General features: G+C 46.3%; 1 pseudogene; it reads left to right on the top strand.

The window, feature by feature from the left end:
• Nucleotides 1-2,501: 2,501 nt before the first annotated feature.
• Nucleotides 2,502-12,328, top strand: LOC140845533 (girdin pseudogene; annotated as a pseudogene).
• The last annotated feature ends 2,494 nt before the right edge of the window (nt 12,329-14,822 follow it).

Here is a 14,822-nt window from a genome sequence, read left to right as displayed (position 1 = left end):
GGGATAGTGCCAGACTGGGTGTACCATAAGAGAAAGGAAAGCCTTCTCTTGGAACAAGCCATCGTTACCATCACTTTCCTAAAAAGCAAAGAGCCAGGTTGCACATTTTTAAATCCCAAAGCAGAAAACTGTAGGTCCTAAGCAGTGCTCTTTGAAAGTCAGTAAATATTCACGATCTCTGACTGTCAAACCTCTCTAGAGTAGACTGCACTTACCTTCATTTTTATTTCCATAAGTTCACTTACCTGTGGTCTACTGCAGTACAGAAGTAGAAAATCCTTCTTCTGTCTTATATCATTTAGTCAATAGTACCCTCAGACTATGTTACAATGACAATCTCATTCATTTCTCTCTGATTCATGGTGAGACATTTTATTACTGCTCATCAACACAAGTATAAGGGTCAATAAGCAGTTCAGTAGGGTATTTTGAGAGGCTACATTCACATAATTACACTATGAATTACACTATGGTATATTGTTATAATTCTTCTGTTTCCTTCTAATCTCCTAATGTGGGTAACTTAATATATCAAATGTTATCACATGTCTATTCATTTAAGTAAAACAACAGAGAAGCTAATGCCATCCATAGATCCAGGCATCTGCTTGGAGTTTGGTTACATATTCCTGCAATGAGGTGGGGGTGGAGGTACTCTAGGTAAGAGAGCTCTTTGGATTTTCTAGGAAGATGACGAAGTACAGAAAACCTGAATCCACCTTCTCACACATACACACAAAATCGACACACACACACAGGGCATCATAGTGACAAAGGAGAACAATATGAACAACTTCTATGCAATGGAGGCTCAGAAAGATCTAAGAGAAACCACCAAAATCACACAGCAACAGAGACAAGGGAATCCCTCCAGTAGCACAGGGACAGGCACTGGGAAGTGGGGAGGTATCCGTGAGAGAGCGAGGCAGAAACTCCTTTCCCTGAGGTGCAGGAAAAATCCTTGTGGTTTAAAGTGCAAGTAGCTTGTGGTAAAAGGACCTGTGTTTCAGAACAGAACATCAACAGATTGGCAAGGTAAGCATCAGAGTCAATACCCATGACTGAAGGAGATAGGCTGGACCATGATTTGTGCACCAAATGTACATCTCAGTGCAGCCAAGAGCAGGATCTGGGTGCACCCACGAACCTAGGACCTGATCTAGGATGCTCCCTGACCTCCGTATATGTCCAGGGTCCCCGAAGGAGAAGCAACAGTCCCACCTGCTGCTCAATGTTATCCACCAGGCCAGGCACTGTCTGCAGGACTGGAAAAATCTCCCCAGCTCACAGGGAGGCTGCATGAATCTGTGGGCCAGAGTGACACAGGCAACTCCCCCAGACATCACTGGGAATATGAGTGTGTGCCTGCACACCGGTCACCAGTGTGAACTGGCAGGAACCAATGAAGCAATTCTCCATAGCTTCCCAGAGTCCACTGGGGCCACAGGGCAGTGCTCTTCCATGCAGTCAAAACATGCCTCTGCAGCCAGTCGGTATCCTCATGGGAATTCCCTGGAGCAGCCCCAGATTCTCTGGGTCCTCAGGGAACATGCATGCACAGGGTCTGCTCCTGGTCCCCAGTGGGATAGGTGACTACCATTATGGTGTTACCTCAGGGCAGCCCAGTGTTCACAGGTGCTGCAAGTTCACTACTTGTGTGCATAGCAACTGAACACAGCTACCTGCAGAAGGGACGATGAGTACCAATGTGGGAATTCCCAGGTGTGGGTCCAACGGGGAACATGCACAAAATTGACTCCATGCCACTAGCAGGACCTGGCAGGCTACCAATTTATAAATTCTCTAGACTTGTCCCAAGTGGCTGAGACCATGCATGGGCCTGTCAGTGAGTTGGGACAAGGTAACTCAGCTAGTACCAAACTGTGAGTTACCTGGAGTGCACACATGACCCACCACTTACCCCCATAAATACCACCCACAGGGCAGTACCCCAGGTGTCACCCCAGGATTCCCTCCAACTGACTCCCAGCACATCCCTGATACCATGCCATGAGAGCAGCAGCACAAGGAAAAGCCCATCTCACCCTCACTCAGCCTCAGAATTACACAAATCATGGGGCACACACAGTCTTAACAGGACTGCCAATCTTTCAAGAATGGGTGAGCAACCTCTTTCAACTAAAACACAAAACAAAGCACTGGAAGTGATATACAATAGGTGACAATAAAAAGCTTCAAATGGCAGAATAAATTAAAAAACAAGAAATGTAATGAAAGAGTGAAGCAATCTGACTCCTAAACAGTATAAGCAAAGATTATGAGATACTCGCTAGACTTGAGGAAACAACAGCAGAACTCAATGTAGACCGCAAAACCATAAGCCTAATACTAACCCTAACCCTAAACCCTATTAATAACCCCTATCCCTAACCCTAAACCTACCATTAGCCCTAGCCCTATCCCTAACCCAGCCAAGGCTCTGGCCCTAGCCCTAGCCTTAACACTAACCCTAATCCTAACCCTAAACCCCAACCCCAACCCTAATCATAACCATAACCATCATCCAGGAAAACAGCCCCTGTGTGCTCCCTGGGTTACAAGCTCATTTTCAGTACCAAATTTCCCTCGATTCCATTCGCATTTCAGACGCTCGTGAACGTGGATCCCTGGAAGCCGGAGGTCGTCCCGCAGGTGTGGTCTATCTACCCACCGCTCGGGGCTGCGCTGCGAGTGCAGAGAGACGGGATCCTGGGGGTGCGCTTGACCCCTCTCCCGGGATCCACCCTGTATGCCGAACCCACTCCATGCCCTGCCCCGCCCCCCACACTCTGCGAACACCCAGTTCCACACCACAGGACCTTCCTTCCCCAGCTTCTCACGAGCATCGCTTGGCCATCAATGCCAGGAAGCCTCTCCCCGCTCTCCTCACCTTTCCATTCCACCGCCGGTGCAGAGGAAACCGAGCTATTACTGTGGACGCCACCCGTGGGTGCCTGAGGCTACCGAGGGTCCTGAGGTCAGGTTCCTCCCAGAAGACTCAGAGCCAAGGCCCGCTGACTGGCCGCGCATGCACCACATGGGACAGCCCGGTGCGCGCAGGCGCCCCTCCCCACACCGCGCCTGGAGGCAGTGGTGGGAGGTGCAGGGAGTGAGCTCGCAGCTCAGAGGAGGGGGCGCCCCCTCGCTGGGAAACTGGAAATCCAAACCGCAATGGGCAGGACTTTCCCAGGTCTCCGCCAGTAAAAGAACAATTCACTGGAGACCATACAGTACGGAAAAAGAACATAGACACAAACTTTGCAACTTACAACAAAATCCACTCAAAACTGTCTATAGACAAATTTTAAATGCTAAATTATAAAAGTTCTAGATAGAACCAAGAAAATCTATACCATCTTGTATTTGTACTCAAAATATACCAAAATAAATACCCCATAAAATAGAAGGAACCATTAGAAATTATTTTACCATTGAAAGTGGGTGGGTAAGGATCTGAACACACACCTCACCAAAGATGAAAGTCAGATACAAAAGATACAAAAATATGCTCACCATCATATATCATGAGGGAATCAAATTAAAATGACCCAGCACTGCACACCTAGGAGAACTGCTGGACCCCAGAAAGGTGACAGTGCTGACTGCTGTGGGGTGAAGACCACCAGAACTCCTTCTTCGCTGCTGCTCACATGCAGGTGCATCCCCTTTGTGAGACAGCTTGGCAGTTTCTTCCAAAGCAACTCCTACCCAAGAATCCAAGAATCGTGGCTCCAGTATTTAGACAACTTCTCTGAAAAAACTGTGTTCCAACAGAAACCACCATGCAATGATTCATAACAGCTAAAAACTTAAAAGAAATCAGGATGTGCTATAGTAGATGAATGCATGAGCAAATTGTAGGATGTTGTCCATGTGACAGGGACCAGAATATGCCACCCCAAAATAGGCCTCTTGGACATAAATTACAGGCTGATGATGTTTAAAAAAACAGCATTGAAGTAAGGCAGGGACATGGGACAAGCATCATGATTAACTTTTCCTGCTCATGATGAAAAATGCTGACATATAAACAGTATAGTAAGAACAGGAGTGACCCCATCTTAAGGCTGTGATTACATTTTAAAAAACAGAGAGTTGAAAAGTCAAATTCCTAACATATTCTCTGGTAATCAGACAATAACCCAACAGCCTATCTAAAGGCAGGGCAGGCAGTTTAAACTGATATGTCCCCACGCTTTGAGGGTAATCAGTATCTTGAAGAACAAGGATAAATAGATTCCTGTGTTGGGTTTCTTTAGCAGAATTAGCTGGAGGACTGATAATAAAGGAAAGGAGACATGGTGTCTCTCACCAGAGATAAGTACCTTGAGACCAAAAATCAAACCTATGCCTAAGAAACCCAACCCCTGCCCTTTGCCCCTTTCTTGAAAGCCTTAAAAGACAGAATCCACAAACTTTCAGTGCACCTATTCTCTGAGGACACCCACGCTTTCCTTTCTTTAAGTGTGTACTTTCAAATAAAGCTGCCTCACTACTCAGATTACTTCAGTTTGTCTCATTGCTATTTCATTTTATTTCCAAGACATCACTCTCTCCACTTTACTCTTAAGTAGGAAGGGGCTGCTAAGAGCTCATATTTAGGCCTGCATGTTTCCATCGCCTGGGTGACCTGGATGGAACTGCCACTGTGCGACCTGCTCTTAGTAGCCTGCCTGAAAATTTCCTTTCGTTGGGAAGTTCTCAGAATATAATCTCACTCCATTCTAAAGATTACATTCATGTATGTGTGGTGGGGGTGGCGTGGGGATCAAGAGGTTGATACTGCAGTTTGGCTAGGTATTAAATCTTGGTTTGATGACATGGGTCTTCAACATAAATGACTTCATTTTGGACCTGTGACTTTAATTTTAACACATGTATAATGCTTAGTGAAAGAGCCCCGTGTGAAAAGGCTTCACACTAAAGAACCCCAGTTGTATGACATTATTGACAAGGCAGAACTACAGACATGGTAAGTGGATCACAGCATAGGGGTTTGGAGTGTTGTATAGAATATTCATGCATGTGCATTTGTTTAAGCCCATAGATTTTTACATAGTGCACCAAGGCAATCAAAATCAATTACAATTTTGTTACTTAGAATGAATACAGAGTGAAATACAAAATATGACAAAGAATCTAACTTTATTAAAAATGTATGAAAAAGCTGCTAGTGGTGGAACAAAAGGTGCTGAACTAGGTAACTCTGGAAGTGAATAGAATCTGTAAACTAAAGACAAACTGTACTGTACAGAAACAATGGACCCTATTTTATAAGGATCTCTCCCATGATAAGGAAAAAATCAAAATTTAAGTGACATAGGGCCAGAAAATGGGAAAGAGAGGAAAGTGAAGGTAATCAGTCTATGGCCATGAGACACAGCTAATCAGAGACTGCACATGCTTGGATAAAGTCATTTCAACAATTATCTAGAAGGTCCTCAGAACCACCACATCTCTCTTACATGTGAAAAGTGCCTGACCATCATCAAAAGCCAATTCCAAGCCTTCTTTATCACCTATCCACCTGTCCCTTGGACTTGCACCACTTCACTTTACCTCGTTTTCCTTATCTACAACCAACGTAAGTTTACAGAACTTTCTTTACTTGAGACCCCTTATAAATCTCACCTACTTCCTCAGTACAGCAGACAAGTGGTTTCTGTTGACTGGTCTTACTACTGGTAAAGCAGAAACTTCTTGTCCCATGACTCAATTCTGTTTCTGGCTAGCATCTGTTACAGCTCAGCAAACTCTTTTATTTCCTACATCTCTCAGGCTCTAGAGTTTTATTTGTCACCCAGGTGGGTAGTAGCTGACCATCCTGAGACCAATTTATCTGTAATCTGGAATGGAGCAACCAATGAATTAAATAAATGACAGATGGTGGGAGCCAGGTTTCTCCATACTGCAAGGGGAGCTTACAGATATGTGAGGGAGAAGGTAATAATAGACATGTGACAATGGATCTGGTTGAGTCATCAGTTTAAACTCATCTTTAGCTTAATATGGATACAGAAAACTTCACGTAGAAATCTTTGTAATTAGGTGTGTATACATAGGGTGGAACAAGTGCATATATTTCTTTGCACTGTCCACTCAGTCCACTGAGCACATTTAGCTCCAGCACATACATTTTAATACCATTCCCTAATAAAGGAAGCCAGGGCTTTTTGAATAAATGGCTAACACTAGGACTGAGACAGTACACATAGAAGCCAGCACAGTCACGGAGTATCACAAATCAGGGAAGTAGCAAAAAAAAAAAAAGGACTTACAAAGACTGAAGATGTCAAAAGGAAACAGGAGCCAATGGGAAGAGCTCTCCATGGCCAAAGCAGTCATGAGCTGAGCCACCAAACACTGTAGTGCTGGACTGGCACCCAAATCCTAGAATAACTATGTGGGCAACCACAGTGGTAAAAAAAAAAGTGATTACACAGATCTTCATCCCTGAGGTTGAACAGAGATCTCCAACTGTAGAATAATCCTAAATAATTGACATTGACACTCAGCCATCCATCACAAAGGTGGAGCTAACTTCCTCTCCTTAAGTGTGGGCCCCACACAGTGTCTTCCCCCTAAAGAAGACACACAGAATTGACATAGAGAAAGGTAAATTCCCAGTGGGTAAACTGGACAGACACTATCTCAACCAGTGACCACAGATTAGTGGGGCTGGAGAGCAAAGATGGGTGGAGCACTTGGAAAGGCTGAGATGCCAGCCACTTGTGGAGAACAGGCACCAGTCCTGGAGGGAGGGCAGCTCTGCCCATGGCAGCTCCAGTGGCACACCCCGAGTAGTCTCCCTGCTTATGCGATCAGCTGAAGACCCACACAGCTCACCTGAAACCAGACCACTACAAGTAAGACAGAAAGGTGCCACACCCACTGCACACCAACAGCTGGGGCTCCCACACAGGAAACTGAGCTTCTTCGCACTCGAGGGCCCCTCCTACACAAAGATATTATTCCATATGAAACACACAAAAAAATGAAGAGGCAGAGGAATTTGGACCAAACAAAACTACAAGAAAAACAGGGTGGCCTGCCCTCCTGTTTGACTGTCACTCGTGTATCTCTGTGTACCCTAGAGCCTCTGGTGCTGTTCAGCAGCTTCTTCCCCACCTACAAGGAGGCTCAGTCATGCACCACATATCTGCCCTTGGAGGATCAGTTTTATCTCATGGGATTTGTCTCCATCCTTAGGACTGAGACACTGAGGGTGAGTATGCTGTGGGTGTGCCTCTGCTCCTGTGATGATGCAGGTGTCCTTTGAAGGGCCAGGTCCCCTTTGGTCCCTCAGCTACTGGACAGCATTGCTAAAGCCCCCAGTGTGTGCACAGGGCTGTGCTCAGACCCTCGAGTGAGAGAAGATCAGCCCCTGTGTTGCAGAAGGTGAGCTTCTGGGTGGCACTCTGGCCACATGGGAAAGAGATGCCCAGTCATTTACTAGTGGTTTTGATGTAACAAAAGAGAGGCCTATAGGAGATGGGGGCTTGGCCAAACTCAAAGAAGTGACCGTGTTAGCAGGTGGGTCAAGAAGGCTTGTGTTGTGAGCTGAGTTCTGAGGCAGCTTCCCCAGCCCTCATGGCTCACCTATGATTCCTCCTGATATGGCATCCACAGATTCTGTCTCTAAAAAGAAAATCAATCTTCAGAATTTATTGGCCAGATTCAGGCTCAATGAATTTATCCACTAAGTAACAGATTTAGTAAGCATCTCCTATTGTCCCAGGTGCTGGGGAAACATTAGGGGAATATACAATGTACAAGTAATAGTGACAAGAATTATGGAGATGGTAAAACAGAATCGTGTGTCAGTGACTGGTGGGGGTAGTGAGTTCAGACCCTTCAGGGAAGGTTTCTCTCTCATGACCTGTCTTTTGAACAGAGACCTCCCAATGATGACGAAGTGACAACCCAGCAGAGAAGGAAAGCAGTGCAGGTAGAGGCTCAGCAGCTATAGAAATCTGAGGTTGTAAATAGCTTGGGGAGTCCCAGGGAACAAAGTGTGGCTACAATAAGGTGCTAGATGGAAGGAGGAGTAGAAACTCAGGTACAAGGGTCAGGCAGGGGCCAGATCACACAGAACCCCAAGAGGCGTGCTGCTGAGCTTGGGTGTCGCTCCAAGTGCAGCAAAAAGCAAGAGGATGATGAAATCAAAGCTCAAGCTGGCCGCTGCAGGGATGGAGTAGAGGACCAAGGAGAGAGGAGATGGAGCAAGAGGAGTGATGCAGACAGACACTCTCCAAAGAAGACATTCCAATGGCCAACAGGCACATGAAAAGATGCTCCACATCGCTAGTCATCAGAGAAATGCAAATTGAAACCATAATGAGATACCACCTCGCACCAGTAAGGGCGGCCACCATAGAAAAGACTAGGAACAACAAATGCTGGCGAGAATGCAGAGAAAGGGGAACCCTCCTACAATGCTGGTGGGAATGTAAATTCGTGCAACCATTGTGGAAAGCAGTATGGAGGTTCCTCAAAAACTCAAAATAGAAATACCATTTGACCCACAAATCCCACTCCTAGGAATTTACCCTAAGAATGCAGCAGCCCAGTTTGAAAAAGACAGATGCACCCCTATGTTTATCTCAGCACTACTTACAATAGCCAAGAAATGGAAGCAACCTAAGTGTCCATCAGTAGATGAATGGCTAAAGAAGATGTGGTACATCTACACAATGGAATATTATTCAGCCATAAGAAAACAAATCCTACCATTTGCAACAACATGGATGGAGCTAGTGGGTATTATGCTCAGTGAAATAAGCCAGGCAGAGAAACACAAGTGCCAAGTGATTTCACTCATATGTGGAGCATAAGTACAAAGAAAAAACTGAAGGAACAGAACAGCAGCAGACTCACAGAACTCAAGAATGGACTGACAGTTACCAAAGGGAAAGGGACTGGGAAGGATGGGTGGGAAGGGAGGGATAAGGGGAAAAAGGGGGCATTTACTATCAGTATGTATAATGTGGGGGTGGGGGAAGGTAGTGTGACACAGATAAGACAAGTAGTGACTCTATAGCATCTTACTATGCTGATGGACAGTGACTGAAATGGGGTATGTGGGGGGGGAACTTGGTAATGGGGGAATCTGATAACCACAATGTTGCTCATATGGTTGTATATTAATGATACAAAATTAAAATTAAAAAAAAGAGGAGGATTGTGGGAGATGATAGGACTTAGGTTTCCATGGAAGGAATGGAGATAGATGTACAGAGCTTTGTTATATTTTGGAGACAGAGTCCAAAGTCCTTGCTGATGCATTGCAAGTAGGTGAGAGAAAAGAGAGAAATGAGTTACAGATAACTCAGCTTTTAAGCCTGGGAAGCTCAGTGAATGGAAGTGCCACTAACTGACTTTAGCAGGACTGGGACTGTGTGGATTGGGCATGTGGCAGGGTTCAGGAGCCATGCTGATACTGGGATGACATTGTGACATACATATAATACATTCAACCACCTTAGGAGAGATACCTCTGGAGCCAGATCATCTGGGTTCCATCCTTTCATTAATAGTTTCAGGACCTCATCCAAGTTACTGAGATCTTTTAGATGCAGTTCTTTTTTCTACAAAGGGTGATAATAGTATCTCCTCGTAGGGTTGTTGTGAAGCATCAAGACAGCACCTCATATATAGTAAGCCCTCAGTCAGTGTGAGTTCTTATATCCATCATGATCATTGTTTACTGTTATCATTAGGATACAGAAGGGGCAACAGACGTGCTTTGCTTTTCCCTCTGGTTTAAAATGTGGGCTTTAACCACCTTTCAGAAACTGTGAAGGAATCCTGTGCATTCAGCTTTAGAGGAGTGACAGATAACATTTCTACAAATTGAAGATGGTGAGAAAAGCCATTGAGAGAAGAGCAATTGAAGGAAGTTGCTTGGCCTGTTTACCACATTCATTATCCTTTGATGGCAGCATTCTGGGGTATGAGCTCTTATGTCTGCCATGAGATGCAGCCATCCCATCTTGGAGAGCACCCCCAAAATCTACCTCCTCCTCTGAGAAAGAGAAAAAAATCTCATCAGCTTTTTTTTGAAGAAAAACTCTTGCAGAGGAGCAATGGAGAGGCTGCCACCGCCACTGCAGGTTAAAATGTTTGGACCTCTGGCTGAAGGAAATGGTACCGACCTGGATGAATATGTGGCTTTGGTGGATGGGGTATTCTTGAACCAGGTCATGTTCCAAATTAATCCTAAATTGGAGAGTCAGAGAATAAATAAAAAAGTCAACAATGATGCCTCACTTAGAATTCACAATCTATCCATTTTGGTGAAACAGATAAAATTTTATTACCAGGAGATGTTGCAACAGTTGATCGTGATGTCATTGCCAAATGTCTTAGTCATTGGCAAAAATCCCTTTTCTGAACAAGGCACAGAAGAAGTTAAAAAGTTGCTTTTACTTTTACTGGGTTGTGCAGTTCAGTGTCAAAAAAAAGAATTTATTGGAATAATGCAAGGCTTAAATTTTGACACAAAAGCAGCAGTTGCTGCACATATTCAAGAGGTAATCAATAATCAGGAGAATGTGTTTGATCTGCAGTGGATGGAAGAGACTGATATGTCTCAGGAGGAAAAGGAACCACTCTTGAATAATATGGCATTCCATCTAAAAAGACTTATAGATGAAAGAGACGAACATTCAGAGACTATCATAGCACTCTCTGAAGAGCAAGATGGTCTTCACTTTCTACCCCATGCCTCCTTATCTGTACAGTCACCCTGTGGTTCTCCAGGCATGAAGCAAACAGAAAGTCGACAACATCTGCCAGTGGAACTGGCAAATGCTAAAGCCAAGATAAGAAGGCATAGAGAGGAATTGGATGAAAATACTGAAGAGTTATTGGACTGCAAAGAAGAACTTGAGCAAATGTAAATAGAATTAAAAAGCCTGCAACAAGAGAACATGAACTTGCTTTTGAATGCTCATTCTGCAAGAATGTACCGAGATGAATTAGGTGCACTTCAGGAGAAGGCAATCAGAGTTGATAAGCTGGAAAGTGAAGTCAGCAGATATAAAGAAAGGTTACATGATATTGAATTTTACAAGGCAAGAGTTGAGGAATTAAAAGAAGACAAGTTTTATTAGAAACAAAAACCATGTTGGAAGACCAATTAGAAGGCACTCGAGCTCATTCTGATAAACTGCATAAATTAGAAAAAGAGAATTTACAACTAAAAGCTAAACTGCAATGAAGGGTCCCCACCCATAAGATGGCGAACTTCCTGCTTCTCTTCCGGGTCCTCGCTTCCCGCCAGTGCCACCTGAAGGCCAAACACATCTCTCCCCCCTCCCAATCCCAGCACCTAGCCAATAGCCACCAGCCCCGTAGAAGTAACACCACAATCACACCATGCCCCTTCCTACATAACCCAGCACCTTTCCCTAATAAAGCGGAATTCTCCGGTGAATTGCTGCTGCATGTCGCTCCTTCCTTTCATTGGTGCGGAAACCCAGGAGACAGGACACCCCAACGGGGCCCCATCTTCCCCCACCTGACACCAGCAGCAGCTTGCCCTCGTCCTCTTTTTCCGGCGCTGGCTCCTCACACTCAGCACTCCTCTATGGCCTTTCAGTAAGTTTTCCCCTGGAGTGGGCCACTCTTCCCCGAGCTATCATAGCACCATTGACCGTGATCGTCTGGCAAAGCCCTTATGCTCAGGGACGAGGAGGGAACTCTCCCCGCCTCAGGCCTTCACAGCTGCAGTGGACCCTCAGGCCCCTCCTCCAACAGCCATAAATGAGGTGACTCCTTTGCGGATAAGAATGCTCCCTTTTTCCCCCCCTCCTCCTTCCGTTCCTTCTGCCAAAAATTCCTAGTACTAGGTTCCTCGTGACTCCAGCACTCTGCCTTCTTAGAGAAGTCTGGGTGACGACCCACACTTCCTAAGAAATTACGACTCGTATACGAGATTCCGTAGACCACTAAGAATCATCGGGGATGCCCTTTGTCTCCTTGCAGTCTGCTTCCAGGCCGAGGATCTCCTTTTGTCTTCCCCTGTTTGTCTCCTCCTCTGTCCTTTAGCCATGGGAACGTCCTCATCCCTCCCTGAAAGTTCAGCTCTTGAATGCCTGCTCAAGTATCTAGCTACCCTCTCCCTGACACCTGATATAAAACCAAAACTTTTCCGTAAATACTTCTCCCAAGATTTGCCGACATACCCCCTAGACAATAACAACCAATGGCCCGCAGGGGGAACTCTTGATCCTAACATCACTTGCGATCGTTTAAACTACTGCCAGCACCTGAAATAATGGAAGGAGATTCCCTATATTGAAGCTTTTCGCCTCTTAGCTCAAAATCCCACCCTCTGCACCACCTGTTCCCCGCCCCAAATTCTCCTAGCCTTCAAGCCGTCTCCCTCCCCTCCACACACTCCCAGTCCCTCTTCGATTACCTTTGACTCAGCCGATGAGCCTCCGCCATACAGGCTTCCCCCTTCAGCCCCTCCCCCTCCTAAAACCCCTCCGCCCTCTTCTGCCGTCATCACCGCCTCCACCTCCTCCCCCGCAGAAGCCTCCCGTCCACTCCCTTCCCCCTCCTCTCCTTCCTCCACCACCATCTCCTCCGCCACCTCACCCCCTCTGCCTTCCTCCCCCTCGCCACCCCCCCGCAGATCAAGCCTGAGCCTTTCAGCCCCCCTAAGTCCCAGGAGCCTCCTCCGTCTTTGCCCCCTCAGACTCGGGCCCGAGGGCCTCCCAAAATTATCGCGTCTTTGCCCCCATCACCTGTTTTCCCCCCACAGACTGAGCCAGAACCCTTCAATCCCCCTCAGACTCAGTCCCAAGGGCCTCCCAAAATAATCACCCCCCTCCGGGAGGTATCAGAGTCCAAATGCATGGTTCACGTTCACGTCCCTTTCTCCTTAGGAGATTTAGCTCAACTTGAGAAATGCCTAGGTTCCTTTTCCACTGATCCCATGACATACATCAGGGAGTTTCAATGGACCCTCCAGTCTTACAGCCTCACACATCATGACATTTTCATGCTCCTGGCCAATACCCTCCTCCCTAAAGAGCATAGACGAGTTTGGGTTTTCGCCCAAACGCACACTACCGAAACCCACAGGACTGACCCCACCAATCCCCCTGGCCCCACCACTGTCCCCACACAAGACCCACACTGGGATTATAACACTGCCGTGGGTCTCCGCTCTCGAGGTATTTTCGCCTCCTGCTTAATAGCAGGTCTGAAAAAGGCGGCTTGTAAAGTTGTCAATTTTCAAAAGCTCCAAGACATAATTCAAAGGAGGGAGGAAACTCCCTCTGAGTTCTTAGACAGACTCACTCAAGCCCTATTACAGTATACTAGCCTAGACCCAGAAACGCCTCACAGAAGACATGTCCTTATGACATACTTCCTAGCTCAAAGCTACCCTGACATTAAAGCTAAAATCAAACAGTTAGAACAGGGCCCCACTACCCCACAGACTGAGATCCTAACAGTGGCCTTCAAAGTCTTCCATAACTGGGAGGAGGAGAAAGAACGCTGTAAACAAAAGGCTGATCAGGCCAATTTCCAAATGTTGGCCCAGCTGATAAAACCACAACCTGGGCGCCTCTCTACAAATAAGCCCCCCCCAAGGAGCTTGTTTCAAGTATGGAAAAGGACATTGGTCAAGGGTGTGCCCCTCCCCCAGATCTCCTACCACCCCATGCCCCAGATGCCACAAAAAGGGCCACTGGGGGTCTGATTGCCCAACCACCCAAATGGGAGGCTGGACGAACAACCCCCATCCAAAGCCTGCCGTAGTGGGGCTGGCAGAAGAAGATTGACGGGGCCTGGGGGTTTCTTGCCCAACCATTTCTACCACCAAACAGGAGCCCAGGGTTACTTTAATAGTAGATGGTCACCCCATCTCCTTCCTCCTAGATAAAGGAGCCACCTTCTCAGTCTTGCGAGAATACCGGGGCCCTACCACGCCAGCCATTACTCCTATAGTCGCGGTAGGAGGTAAACAGATTTTCCCATTAGTCCCCCCCCCCCTTTATGCACAATCCAAGACAATCCCATACCTTTCTCCCACTCCTTCCTGGTTATGCCCCAGTGTCCTATTCCTTTACTAGGACGGGACATCTTTTCTTTCCTCCATGTTTCCATAACTATATCCACTCGCACAGCCCCCAGTACTCCCTTTCTGATGGCCCTCATAGCCGATGACCCCCTTCTACCCAATGAAAGCTCTGGTTCTGCCCTCTTACACTCTGTAAATCCCAAAGTTTGGGACATTACAAGCCCCTCCGTGACTCTATGTCCTCCTACCTCTACCAAATTATGTGACCCCTCTCAGTATATCTATCAGGCCCAATACCCCCTAACCACTTCAGCCCTCATAGGCCTCCAACCCATCATTCAAGATCTCTTAAACAAAAATTACCTCAGACCCACACACTCCCTGTTTAATACCCCCATATTAGCTGTTAAAAAAACCAACAGAACTTTCCGCCTTGTTCAAGACCTTCGCCTCATCAACATGGCCGTTGTCCCTATCCATCCCTTAGTTCCAAATCCATACACCCTTTTATTGCAGATCCCTGCCTTGGGATCCCACTTCTCAGTCCTACATCTCAAGGACGCATTTTTTTCTATCCCTCTGGACCACTCCTCCCAAGATTTTTTCGCCTTCACCTGGACGGAGCCATACACAAGACATTCTGAACAACTCACTTGGACAGTTTTGCCACAAGGCTTCCGAGATAGTCCCCATATTTTTGGACAGGTCCTAGCTCAAGACCTCAAACAGTTTCATCATGATCACTCCGAGTCCACCTTATTAAAATACATAGACGATCTTC

The sequence above is a fragment of the Manis javanica genome, chromosome 13, assembly GCF_040802235.1.
Source record: "Manis javanica isolate MJ-LG chromosome 13, MJ_LKY, whole genome shotgun sequence".
Taxonomy (NCBI): domain Eukaryota; kingdom Metazoa; phylum Chordata; class Mammalia; order Pholidota; family Manidae; genus Manis; species Manis javanica.
Note: the sequence above shows the minus strand (reverse complement) of the source record. Positions and strands in the feature narration are given on the sequence as shown.